The following is a 13,666-nucleotide window of genomic DNA, read 5'->3' as shown; positions in this document are numbered from 1 at the left end:
ACCTTCTGAGATATCAACTCAGGCACGGCCAGTAACCCGTCGATGATGTGGGAGTCTGCTCAGGCACACGCATGAGGCTTGTTTATCTCATATTCAGTGCCTCGGAAATGGAGAACAACAGTGTCTGCTCGAGGCTTGCCTGAAGGCGGCTGAGACAGTGTATGTGGATAGACCCTCCATTACTAAACTACAGCGGGTCACAGCACTTAGGGTAACCTTGAATACCACACTTAATCAAACAACAAAGAGGGTGATAATACTGGCGAAACAGAGATTATTTGAATACGTGACAAGCCTGGCAGGTATCTACCATACCTTGCCAGAAAGAAAAAGGCTCCCCAAGAAAGAGTGCTGGTAACTTGACTTGTGATCGTAAAAAGATCAATGCAGTCTTTTGAAGGTTCTATTTCGAATTTTATAGGCCACAGGGCTGTGACGATAGAACAAGGAACATAAAGTCTTTATTTTAAAAAACGACTTGCCCTCCCGGGACTAACCTGGAAGCAGGTGTTTTTCGTCAATGCCCCCTAGCAACCCAGGAAATACAGGAGGCAGTGAGGCAGCTCCAGAGTGGCAAAGCGCCCGGACCAGATGGATTCCAGGCTGAGTTCCATAACGAATTGATTGGGGAATTGGTCGGGCCACTTATAAACATGTATACTTACTCACATAGCCTTCTCTGAGAGAAGCAAATATTTGTCTCATTCACAACAAGGAAAAGGCTCCAAATGACTACTCTTCATATAGACCTATATCCTTGTTGAATGTGGATTTTGAAATTCTCTCAAAAGTGTTGTCATGAAGACTGGAGAGGGTTTTGCCATTCATGATTAAAGATGGCCAGATGGGGGTTATAAAGTGTCGCAGATCAACTAATAACATTAGAACAGTCTTAAATATGGTACAAACCTGCCAGCAGGGAGCGATGCCATGGTTAGTTGTCTCCCTAGAGGCAGAGAAGGCATTCGATCGGGTAGAATGGCCATATCTCGTTTATACACTGGAACAGTTTGGTGTTGGAGAGGTCTTTACTAAATGGGTTAAAGTATTATATAATGATCCCAAAGCAGCGGTGATCACCAAAAGTTTAAGTTCAGATTGCTTTAACGTTGGCAGAGATTGTCGACAGGAATGTCCACTCTCACCATTATTATTTATGGTAGTGATTGAGCTGTTGGCGCAATCTGTACGAGCGACCTTAATGGCTCCGGAGTTTCGATCGGGGAAGCACAAAATTACTCTCTATACAGTTGATGTCCTCCTTTCCTTAAATGATCCATTGACCTCTGTGCCCTGTTTAATTCAAGTGGTTAAATTAATTGGCATATTCTCAGTTTATAAAATCAATTTGTGAAATCAGAGGCCATGTCGCTGGGAGTTCTTGCAAAGTACATCCAATTTTCCGAATGAATCCCGTTTTGCCTTTGGGTGGTCACGAGGAGATTTTCTGAACGAAGGTATTTTTAATACTCCAGCGTTTGGTCAGCTATAAAAAGTCAATTATACACATTTATTGGAGAAATTATGATCGGACCTTCAACGTTGGGAAGATCTCCCGATATCCTGACTGGGTAGACTAGCTTTGGTCAACATGAATATCCTACCTCGTCTTTAATACGCTATGAGAATGCTCCCCTTGATGCTGCCGAGACAAGTGCTGCGTTAGCTTTATGGTTGGCTCGGTTCATTTATTTGGAGTCATAGACGGCCCCTTATTAAATTAGAAAAGCTACAGCTTCCACAAGTAAAGAGTGGGCTGGATTTTCCAGATTTGAGGAGGTACGAATTGAGCTCTGTATTACCTACGTAGTCTTTTGTGGTCCACAATAAATCTAGTTCCACATTGAGGCATCCCAAGCAAAATATCCCCTCATCAATCTACTATTTATGGACAAGGTGAGAGTTATTACGTATCATTGTAAAAATCCTATTGTATTAAATACAATCAAAGCCTGGACGATAATGCATCAGAATGAGGGTAACCTACAAAAATCCTCCCCCTATACCCCTATAGTGGAAATGTTGGGATTCCAGCCAGGGCTGAGTGATGCTGTATTCAGAACCTGGGAGTTCAGAGGTATCTCCTGTTTGGGAGACCTTCGATGGGGAGTCATGATGTCCTTCAAACAGCTGCGTCAGAAGTTTGGGCTGCATAGCAAAGATCTTTTTCGATATTTTCAAATAGGAGACTTTATACAAAAGAAGACCATGTTGATAATTGATCCTTATAAATCGGATCGGGAAAGGAGAGTGAGTCGGCCAATGGGTCCGCCCGTGGTCAGTACTCTCTACCATAAACTATTTAATAAGGTATCAAAGGACATGGAAAGGTTATATAAAATCTAGAGTCAAGAATTGGGGGTGCAAATCTCCTTAGTGATGTGGGAGGACGTCTGGAATAAACGTCAGGAAGATGTCTATCTGTAACAGAACTCAGGCTATCCAATTCAAGATACTTCATTGGGCTCAGATGGCACCTGAGTGACTTGCCAAGGTCAAGGAAGGAGCATCTTCAATGTGTCTCATGTGCAAAACAGAAGTTAGTACTCTCACGCATTGTCTGAGGACATGCCATAAGATCAGCATGTGTTGGGACAGAGTAGCAAATGCCTTGGCAAAGATTTTGGGTATTGAGATTGAGTGGGACCCAGTGCCTCTACTTTTGGGCTCCCCAAATTTCACTTCTTTGGATGTACACGGGAGGAAATTCTTCGTTATCCTTTTCTTTCGTCTGGGCAAAACGTTTTAGTGAATTGGATATCCGCAGGTTCCCCAGGGCTTTCAAATTGGCACAGGATAGTCATGGAATATATCCCCCTTGATTTGCTTACGAATATGGTGAACCTAAAGACGGAATTATTTTATAGAACATGGAAGAACTTTTTAAATTGTGTTGACACAGATATATCAGCCTCATTGTTCAGGGTCTTTGCTTAGCCGTGGGGATCGTCCTGGCTGCTTCGGGAGCTCCTGCGAGGAGAAATCCTGTATCAATACGGGTTCTGTTATGATTTAATATACCTTTTAAGACATATGTATCGAGTTATTTATTTACTTATTTATTTTCTTTTCTCCTTTTGTTTAGTTTTAGTAATGTAGGATATCCAATTTTGTGGTTTGCTAATTTGGAGAATAGATTAGTAGTTTGTTTTTAAATTCTATATTTGGGTTGTTATTATATTGTAAAGCAGAATACACTAGTTTGTACTATTTTTGTAATTTTGTAAAAAAAATCAAAAATCTTCTTTTTATTAAAAACAAACAGGGTGTCACATTTGTAATTATCTCGTCTTCTGGCACTCTCCCTGATTCTGAAGATTTCTGTCTCCATCCAGCTTATTTATCCATTTAGATTTTCGAGCAACTTCTCCTAATCAGCTCTGCCTCCTCAGTCTCTTGATTTTTTTGGATATTATTCATGTCTTCCGCCGTGAAATCTGATGTGAAATAATTATTCAGTTTCTCATCTATTATTTGTTCCACGCTACTATCACTCCAGCATCATTTTCCAGTGCACCAATATCCACTTCTGCTTCCCGTTTTTGCCCTTAATATATCCAAAGAGACTCTTACAGTCATCCTTTCTATCGCTGGATAGCTTAACTTCATATTTAATCGTCCCCCTCGTTATTTCTTATTTTATTGCCCTCTGTTCCTCTTTGTAAGCTTCCCAATCCTCTGGTTTCTCATTGCCCTTTGCCATGTTATCTGCTTTTTCTTTTTCTTTTAGCCTAGCCATGCATTCCCCAGTCATCCATGGATGCCTCATCCTCCCTGTACAATGCTTCTTTTACCTCGGGATAAATCTCTGCTGTGACTCCTAAATTTCTTCGAGAAACTCCCGCCATTACTCTTCCACTGTCTTTCCCGCTCGGCTCGTCTCCCAGTCAATTCTCCCAGCTCCTCCCTCGTGTCTTTGTAGGTGCCTTTATTCAGCTGTAATATTAACTCCAATACTATTAAGAGTAATATTTTCTCCCTCTCAAGTTGAAGGACAGGTTCAATCATATTACGATCACTACCTCCGAAGGGTTCCTTAACCTTAAGCTTCCTTCTCACGTCTGACTCACTGCACAACACTAAATCCATTATTGCTGTTCCCTTGTTGCCTTCACCATAAGCTGCTCCAAAAAGCCATCTTGTAGACATTCCACAAATTCCTTTCCTTGCAAACCACTACCAGTCTGATTTTCCCAATCCACTTACATATTGAAACTTTGCCTTTTATACATATATTTACTTTCTCCTGGTCTATCATGCGCTCCAGCTCCTTCCTTTGATTCAAAGGCCTATACTTTACTCCAACTATGGTTTTACACATTTGTGGTTCCTCAATCCTACCCACACACATTCCACACTATCTGACCCTACATTGAGTAATGGGAACTGCGTGATAGGACGGCAGCACAATTTAGCTTTGTTCTAAATTTATAGTTTAGAGATGGAGTCAACATATTTCATTTTAGATTACTTTGAAATGTCGCCACAATGTGTTTCTTTGGCCAAATATTCTGTCTGTATTAGGGAAGAATACAAATTGTTGAAACTGTTGGAGAAGGAAGATATGAAGAGGACATGAGCCCATGAAGAGATATAGGTGGGCCAAGTGAACAGGCAAATACTGGTAGATGGAACATAGTAGGAAAAATGTGTCTGTGCTCAAAGATATAGGGGGGTTGAATGGAAACGTAATGCATTTTTTCAGTGGAGAGTTTGGCTTTAGGCACAGAGGAACCAGGCACCTGGGTTACAAAATAAAAACTTTACGTGTACATCAAACTTTTAGGGAGCTAAGATAAATGTTGCAACTTTCTGAAACAGAATACATTTAAAAGTAGGGGCGATTTTCTACAGATCTACAAGGTAGTGGTGTAAACACATCGAGAGAGCGATGGCCACAATGATATGAAATCCAATCCAGAGAAGATTCACTCAGCTGACTCCTGGGAGGAGCGTTTATTTATGGAGGAAATCTTGAATTGACTGGCCCTGGATCTGCTGGGGTTTACGCAAACAACATGTGATCTTGTTTAATCCCAGAATGTTTCAAGTAGTCTTTCAAGTTGAATTCTGAAACAATGTTTCAGCTTGTGTGAGAGATTACCATGAGTAGATGGATTATAAAACTGAAGAATGTCTCTGTTAAGAAGTTGGTGATTTGGTGTAATCATCTCATTGTGTTGTGTCTTTGTGGAATTCTCTTCCCAGATAGCGTTGGAGAATAAGAAATTGAATATTCCTAAGGCAGAAGCAGGCAGATTATTGACTAAGAATGACGCACTAACATTGTAAGGGCAAAGGAGGAATGTGTGGTTGAGGTCACAATCAGATCATCCACGACCTTATCGCATAACGGAGCTGTTTTGATTCCTAACTCCTGATGCTAGTTTCTACATTTATGTTGTCTTTAGATACTGAAACAATTATCACACTTTTCTCATGAACATGAATACTTTTCCTTTCAGATTATTGGGCACAACTTTCCATACGTGTCTTTTAAATGGCACTCCAAAGCGCTCAGGAAAGATTCATGATGTTGTAGAGAGGTCAGCAGCATAGAACAAAGGGAAAGCCTCACTTGAAACTGCTTTAGCAATCAGATTGGGTCGAATGGATAACTTTAACAATGCAGATTCCTTTAAGTTGTTCTTGTGAGGTGCTTTTCATGACCAAGGCCAGCATTCTGGTGCCTGTGTTTAATTTTATTCGGAATATGGGATTGAGTATAGAAGCAAAGAGGTGCTTCTGCAGCTGTACAGGGCCCTGGTGAGACCACACCTGGAATACTGTGTACAGTTCTGGTCTCCAAATTTGAGGAAAGACATTCTGGCTATTGAGGGAGTGCAGCGTAGGTTCACGAGGTCAATTCCTGGAATGGCAGGATTGCCTTACACGGAAAGACTGAAGCGACTGGGCTTGTATACCCTTGAGTTTAGAAGACTGAGAGGGGATCTGATTGAAACGTATAGGCTTATGAAAGGACTGGACACTCTGGCAGGAGGGAACATATTTCCGTTGATGGGGGAGTGCCGAACCAGAGGACACAACTTAAAAATACGGGGTAGACCATTTAGGACAGAGATGAGGAGAAACTACTTCACCCAGAGAGTGGTGGCTGTGTGGAATGCTCTGCCCCAGAGGGCAGTGGAGGCCCAGTCTCTGGATTCTTTTAAGAAAGAATTGGATAGAGCTCTTAAAGATAGTGGAGTCAAGGGGTATGGAGATAAGGCTGGAACAGGATACTAATTAGGAATGATCAGCCATGATCATATTGAATGGCGGTGCAGGCTCGAAGGGCTGAATGGCCTACTCCTGCATCTATTGTCTATTGTCTATTGTCTATTGTCTATTGTCTATTGTCTATTGATCCCAGGGGTTCGTGTGTTGCAGGAACACTAACAGGAATGTTACAAAGAGTGAAACGGGGTTCTCAACAATTCAATAGTGAAGGGAGAACGATATAGCTTCAAGTCCTGTGTGTCCTTAAGATTGTATTCCTCACTATTTGATGCTCACAAGCTATGGAAATAGTGAGACCACATTCTCTGTTTCCAACAATTAAAGTGACAGTCGTACAGCATACAAACCGGCCCTTCAGCCCAATGCAACTACATCAGCCCGAAACCACCAAACTACATTTTCCCAGTTTCCTGATGATCTATAACATACTATTCCCTGCCATTTTGCGTTTAAATGCCGAGTTACCGTGTATCTGTGACCTGAGCTTTTATTCTTCCAATTTATGCACGAAATGGTTTCACGGAAATAGATCACACAACATCAACGACAGCGACAAACTCATTGGATCAATAAGATGTTCTCATTGTTTAATAATTATTAGAAAATCGAATTGTCTTTTTAGTTCATTTGGGATTTTAATGGAGCTAGACCAGCATTAATTGCCGCTGAGACGTTCCAGTTCAGTTGGTGTTGGTCCATTCAAGTGGCTGTTGAGAGGCAGTGCCAGCTGTGCATCTTATGCCCTGGTTTAACTGGGAGTAAATATTACTGCTGATGGATGGAGTGTTACACAAGCCGCTCGCAGGAAAACCAACTCTTTGTCAATGCGAATATATGAGAAGGAATTTATTATTCTTCAGAGAAATAACAACCTTACACGAGAAGCCGAAATAATAATGAAGCAAAGTCTGTTTCTATGTTATTGGTGTCCTTAAAATAATGGTGTCAAACAGCTGAAATAATGCTGACGCTGTCGTTGGACGATTCTTGTACTGAGCATGTCGATTAACATGGATGTTTTAAGAGATGTATGGGCTGTCCTCGGTTGAGTCAGTGCTGATACTCCATGGGATGATGCTGGTTTGTAATTACACCATTTACTGAGCACAGTTCGATGGAACAAACCAACAAGTCTCATTGGTTGCTGCTTCAGGCTATATCAGAGCTTTCATGGCTGTCACCACATGACATGTTGTATTAAAGACAAGGCCCATCGAGTCTGCCCCATCCAATGCCCATAACAAGTGCTTTAGAAAGTTTGTGAGGTTTCCTTTCTTATCCGCCCTCTCAGGCAATGCATTCTAGACACAAACCATCGCCTGGGTTCAAAACAGATTCCACAAATCCTCTCTCCATGTCTTGTCTTTCATTTTAAACGTGATCCTCTATAGTTTTTACCCTTTGGCTAAAGGGAACAGCTGCTGTCTGTTCACTCTGCTCATACCTCTCATGCTCTTATACACCTCGGTTCGGTTCAGTTTCCTCCCACAACGCAGACAGGTTCAGTGGATAGACCATGCTAAATTACCCATCATGTGCAGCTAGGTGTGTTAGCTGTGGGAGATGCAGGGACAGGTTAGGAGTCGGGTAAGCCATGCGAAATGCAAGAATGGGGTGTGAGTTGAGTTTGGGTGCAATGCTCTGCAAAGGGTCAGTGTGGACTTGATGGACCAATGTCCAATACAATAACAAAAATAAAGGTTAAATCAAACAAAGAAAGATGCTGGGGTTCTGACCCAAAAGGAAACAGAGTGCTGGAGAAATGGAGTAGTTTTGGCAGCCTCTGTCGAGAGAAAAACAGAGTTAGCATTTTGAGTCCACTCGCCATGCATCATTCATGAAAGCATCTGGGAATTAGTGTAATATGTGTTGGTGGATTGAGTTAGATATATGGAGAAATAGAGACAGAAAACAAAACAAAGGAACTGTGGATAATCAGCTGGCATGGAAATAAATTGAGAGATCATTTTCACTTATTTATCACCTTTACCCATATCCCTAGTATCATGCCCATGGAGGTATATATATCCAAGTCCCTGTTTCAAGGGAGTTCTGTCCCCTCTATCTCTCCATGCTGTGTGTGGTCATGTTCTTTTCTTAATTAATGGGACATGGGTGCTGTTGGCAGGGCCAGCATTTATTTCTCTTTCAGAGTTGATTTCAGAAAGTGCTGGAGAACTGCATCTCTGAACCACTGCACTTCTAGGTTATGTAGACTGGCCGTGCTCAGGTCTGTCTGGTTTCACTTTTTTGAGACCTTGTAGTGTATAACTGAATATCAGACTTGGCCATTGCAAAGAGCATTTGAGAGTCTACCACTGCTGATGTCTGGAATCACATGTATGCCAGACTAGTGAACATAGCAAATTCCCTTCCCTGAAGGACACTAGTGTGCCAGAGGATCTTAGTTCTGACATCCATCAATATTTCATTAGGTAGTTAATTCTAAATATTTTCATGAATTCAAATTCCACCATCTGCTGTGACGGGATTGAAGTCCGGGTTTGGGTCATCACCTGGGAAAGGTATACCATTGGGAAATATTTGTGGAGATCTCAGAATTTATAGTCTAGAGCAAATGCTGTTAGACCATCACCATCCCTACCATCTCCACCATCAATAGCTGTGTTGCTGTTATCGTGACTGAGGTACAGAATATTGCGCAGTTACATTGTCAACTATTTCCATGGAAAGCAGAACCATTCATATTTCAGGCACTGCACTGAAACGTAACAGGTTATTAACGAGGAATAGATACAGAGGAGAGGTAGATATCTTCAACACTGACTTATTGTGCCATAAATGTACGTATTGACTTGCTCCAGACATTGGAACGTCAGTGTAGGTTCTCTGGACGGTTTTCGTGGATTTGCGTTGTCAGCTGCTGCATTCATTCAGGGAGACTAGAGGGCCTGTTGTGCCTACTCTGTGCAAGGTATAGGGATATATTTTACTGTTTATCTGGGTCTGCGGAGACTGCGTCGGGAGGAGCAGGGCACTGCACTATCCTTTCTATGATTTCCACAAATATTTCCCAATGGAAAACCTTTCCCAGGTGCAAAGAGCGAAGCCAGTTTATTTGAACAATGAGGAGGTCACAGAGCTGTGCATTCTCACACCAGGGAGAGGACTGCACTTAAAATGTCCATCAACCATTTTGATCCTGGAACCTTACAGGCAGGAATGGGGACATATCCATTATGTCTGGGCCCCATCCTCTCACGGATTCACGAGGTGACAGAGGCCATCTCTGTCCGGTGAGGTGAATACATTTGTTCTGTCCAAACAGAAGAAGCAACTGAAAATATTTTTGGAAATATTAGAGAACAGGGTGACTGCGAAAGCGAGGAACTTCAGGAAGTTTAGAATTTAAAGCTGAAGTCCTGGAAAAACCCATTGTGTTGAAGGTTGGTAAGAAGTTGGAACAGAGGAGTGATGAACTTAGAGGGCGACAACGATAGGGTTGGAGAATTGAGCTTGCTGGATAAGTCTTTTCGGAGCTGGTGCAGACAGAATGGGTCAATAGCGTCTTTCTCTCCTGCCTTTTCCTTAATTATATGAGGGTGGTTAAAGCTCTTTAGATTCTGTAAAGGATCCTGCAGACTGGAAAGCGGCTATTAATACCATACATATATACAACAGGACAGAGGGTGAAAACAGAAAATCAACTGGGTATAAGATTGTGTCATGAGTGAGGAAACTGTGAACAATTTTTGTAATTATTCAGAAATAGATCATTGGAGAACAATGATATGATTGAGCAGCGCCAACCTAGATTCAGGACAGGAAAATTATCTTTGAAAAGCATATGGGAGTTTATGGAGGGTATTGGTTGTGACATCGACGAGTGATAACGAGGGTGAACGGTGAATTTGAATTTTCAGAAGAAGGTTGACACGGTTGCTCACAGGTGAGTGACAAAAGTTATAGTCCTTGGGTAAGTGGGAGATATCCTACATGGATTGAGAATTGGATGATGGAGAGAACACAGAGACTAGGGGCGTTTGGAACACCGCTATTTGTCACACAAAGTAGTGAGTTGAATGTGAAGGTGAGAGGTTGGGAAGTGCGTTTTGCAATAAAGGACCTGGATGCTCTTGGTCATAAGTCATGAACAGAATTCATTCAGGGCATCCATTAACTGTACAGGATATGAAATGCGAGCCTTCATTACAAAATGAATCATTTTTAGGAGCTGTGGATTGTTGTTGAGGCAGCATTTGGGCTATTGTGCACAGACTCTCTCTACTTTATAAATCCTTGTCATAGAGGCAGTGCAAAGCTATCTTCTCACAATAATATCTAGGATGATGGTAACATGAAGAGGGTGGGAAATAATGGATACTTAATTTGTTGCATGGTGACAAAATAAGAGTTGACTGCATTGAAACCTGAAGATCATGGACAAACACACATTCTTTCCATTGAAAGACATCGATGACATGAAAAATTGCATTTTCCCCATGATATGTGCTTCTTGGTAGTTTATGTAGCACTGTTGAGCTTCCATGTTAGTTGAGAGAGAGCTTCAGGCTTTGACTGACTCTCACCACCTCAAGGTGCAGTTGGTGTATGATCCTGCAATGAGCGTCACATTGTTCACCAATCTGCCAGCAGCTGCAATGCCAAACTTCTGAAAGAGTTAGCCATTCGCAATAGCTTCTGCCCTCCATAGAGAACACAAGTCTACCTTCTCAGAGATGGAAGATGCTTCTTTGAGACTTCACATGAAACATTTGTCTTCTGTTTTCACTGTCAGCAAACCACGTTGATGTATCAATTGTGTACCATTAGCAATGGAGCCAGGAGGAACAACATGGGGCAGTCTATCCGTGCAGTCTCTGCTTCATTGGTTGGTATGTTTGGGCGTCGATAACATCCTCCTATTTCAGTACAAGGGGCTTGAGAGGCTCAATGGCACCATTCTGGTGTTAGGGGAGAAGCTCAAGGGCCTGATTGGGCAATACCTGGTTCCTGTTTAACAGCTCAATGTGTTTGACTGGGCTCCTTGTCTTGTTGTGTAATAGGCAGAGGGGATTGCATGGACTATCCCTATTCTTATCCAATAGTGTTGATGGGCTGAATGAGCTCCTCACATTCCTGTGAAGTGAGTTTGAGGTGCTGAATGAACTTTTCCCTTTACTGTGGTAATGAAGTGTGCCCAGTAGTAGTGTTGCATGAATGTTATTGACATTTTATTAGCACAAGCCTGAATGCTACTCCGGTATTGCTGCACATGTACACAGACTGCTGCAGGAGCTGAGGGAGGACACGTTATTCTGAACATTGTGTGATCTTCATTGACCTTCCCCACTTCTGAGCTTATGATGGGGGGAAAGACATTGAGGAGCAACTGAGGATGCTTGTGCTGTGGATCTCCCGCAGAGATGTTCTGCGACTGAGGTGGTGGATGTCCAAGAACCACAGCGATCTTCTTTGTGTTGAATCACTCCAACAATAGAACATAGAACAGTACAGCACAGAACAGGCCCTTCAGCCCACGATGTTGTGCCAAACATTGAACCTCATGTAAGGTAAACCTAATGTAAGAACCCTCAAATTTCTATGACCATATGCATGTCCAGCAGTCTCATAAATATCCCCAATGATCTCGCTTCCACAGCTGCTGCTGGCAACACATTCAACGCTCTCACAGGTCTCTGCATACAGATCCCACCTCTGACATCCCCTCTATACATTCCACCAAACAGCTCAAAACTATGACCCCTCATGTTAACAATTGCTGCCCTGGGAAAAGGTTTCTTGATATCAACTCTATCTATGCCTCACATTATCTTGTACACCTCAATTAGCTCTCCTCTCTTCCTTCTTTTTTCCAATGAAAAACGTCCGAGCTCAGTCAACCTCTCTTCGTAAGATAAGCCGTCCATTCCAGGCAGCATGCTGGTAAACCTCCTCTGAACCCTCTCTAAAGCATCCACATCTTTCCTATAATAGGGCGACCAGAACTGGACACAGTATTCCACGTTGGGTCTAACCAAAGCTTTATAGATGTGCAACAAGATCTCACGGGTCTTAAACTCAACCCCCCAATTAATGAAAGCCAAAACACCATATGGTTTCTTAACAACCCTGTCCACTTGGGTGGCAATTTTAAGGGATCCATGTACCTGCACCCGAAGATCCCGCTGTTCGTCCACACTGCCAAGAATGCTGTCGTTAATCTTGTACTCAACTTTCAAGGTTGACCTTCCAACATGCATCACTTCGCATTTATCCAGGTTGAACTCCATCTGCCACCTCTCAGCCCATCTCGGCATCCTGTCACTGTCACGCTTCAGTCTACAACAGTCCTCTACACTGTCAACGACACCTCCAATCTTTGAGTCGTCTGCAAGTTTGCTAACCCATCCTTCAATCTCCTCATCCAAGTCATTATTAAAAATAAAAAAGAGTAGAGTCCCAAGAACAGAGCCCTGTGGATCAACACTCAACACATACTTCCATGCAGAATACTTTCCTTCTACTACCACTCGCTGTCTTCTGTCGACCAGCCATTTCTGTATCCAGACAGTTAAATGTCCCTGTATCCCATTCCTCCTGACGTTCTGAACGAGCCTACCATGGGGAACCTTATCAAGTGCCTTGCTGAAGTCCAAATACACCACATCCACCGCTCGACCCTCATTAACTTGTCTAGTAACATCTTCAAAGAACTTAATAAAATTTGTGTGGCATGACCTGCCCCTCATAAAGTCGTGCTGACTCCATTTATTGAAGCCATGCTCTTCTAGATGGTCATAAATCCTATTCCTCTGAATCCTTTCTTACACCTTGCAGACGACAGACGTGAGACTGACTGGTGTATAATTGCCGGAGATTTCCCTATTTCCTTTCTTGAAGAGAAGAATGACAACCCTGGCCAGAGCCCTTCCATTAACTGTGTTAGTCGTTAACAAGATGGTTTGTCTTAACAAAATCCAACACCTGAATTAAACTCCATCTTTCATTCCTTGGTCCACTGGCCCAGTTGGTCAAGATCCGCTTTGATAACCGTGTTTACTGCCCACTACAGCATTCATTTGATCATCAACGAACTTTCTCACAATCACTCCTATATTTTCAACCAAATTGTTTATGTAGATGATGCACATCAGTGGACCCAGCCCTGATCCTTTCTTCAATAATGGAATAAAAACTTATTCTTGTCATAGAGCCATACAACATGGAAACCGACCCTTCAGTTGATACCCACCATAATCTGAAACTAGACTCTTCCCAGCTGCCTGTTGCTGGCCCATATTGTACCCACATCAACTCCTTTCTCAGGAAGTTCATTCCACACTCAAACCACCCACTGTGTACCAAACTGCCCCATATCTTTTTTTTAACATCTCTCTCCTCTAACCTTAAAAATGTGGCCCCTCCTCTTGAGACTCCCCCATCCTGAGCAAAAGGCTACTAC

Source organism: Chiloscyllium punctatum, chromosome 46, assembly GCF_047496795.1.
Source record: "Chiloscyllium punctatum isolate Juve2018m chromosome 46, sChiPun1.3, whole genome shotgun sequence".
Taxonomy (NCBI): Eukaryota; Metazoa; Chordata; class Chondrichthyes; order Orectolobiformes; family Hemiscylliidae; genus Chiloscyllium; species Chiloscyllium punctatum.
The sequence above is the reverse complement of the archived record's forward strand: the minus strand, read 5'-3'. Positions refer to the sequence as shown.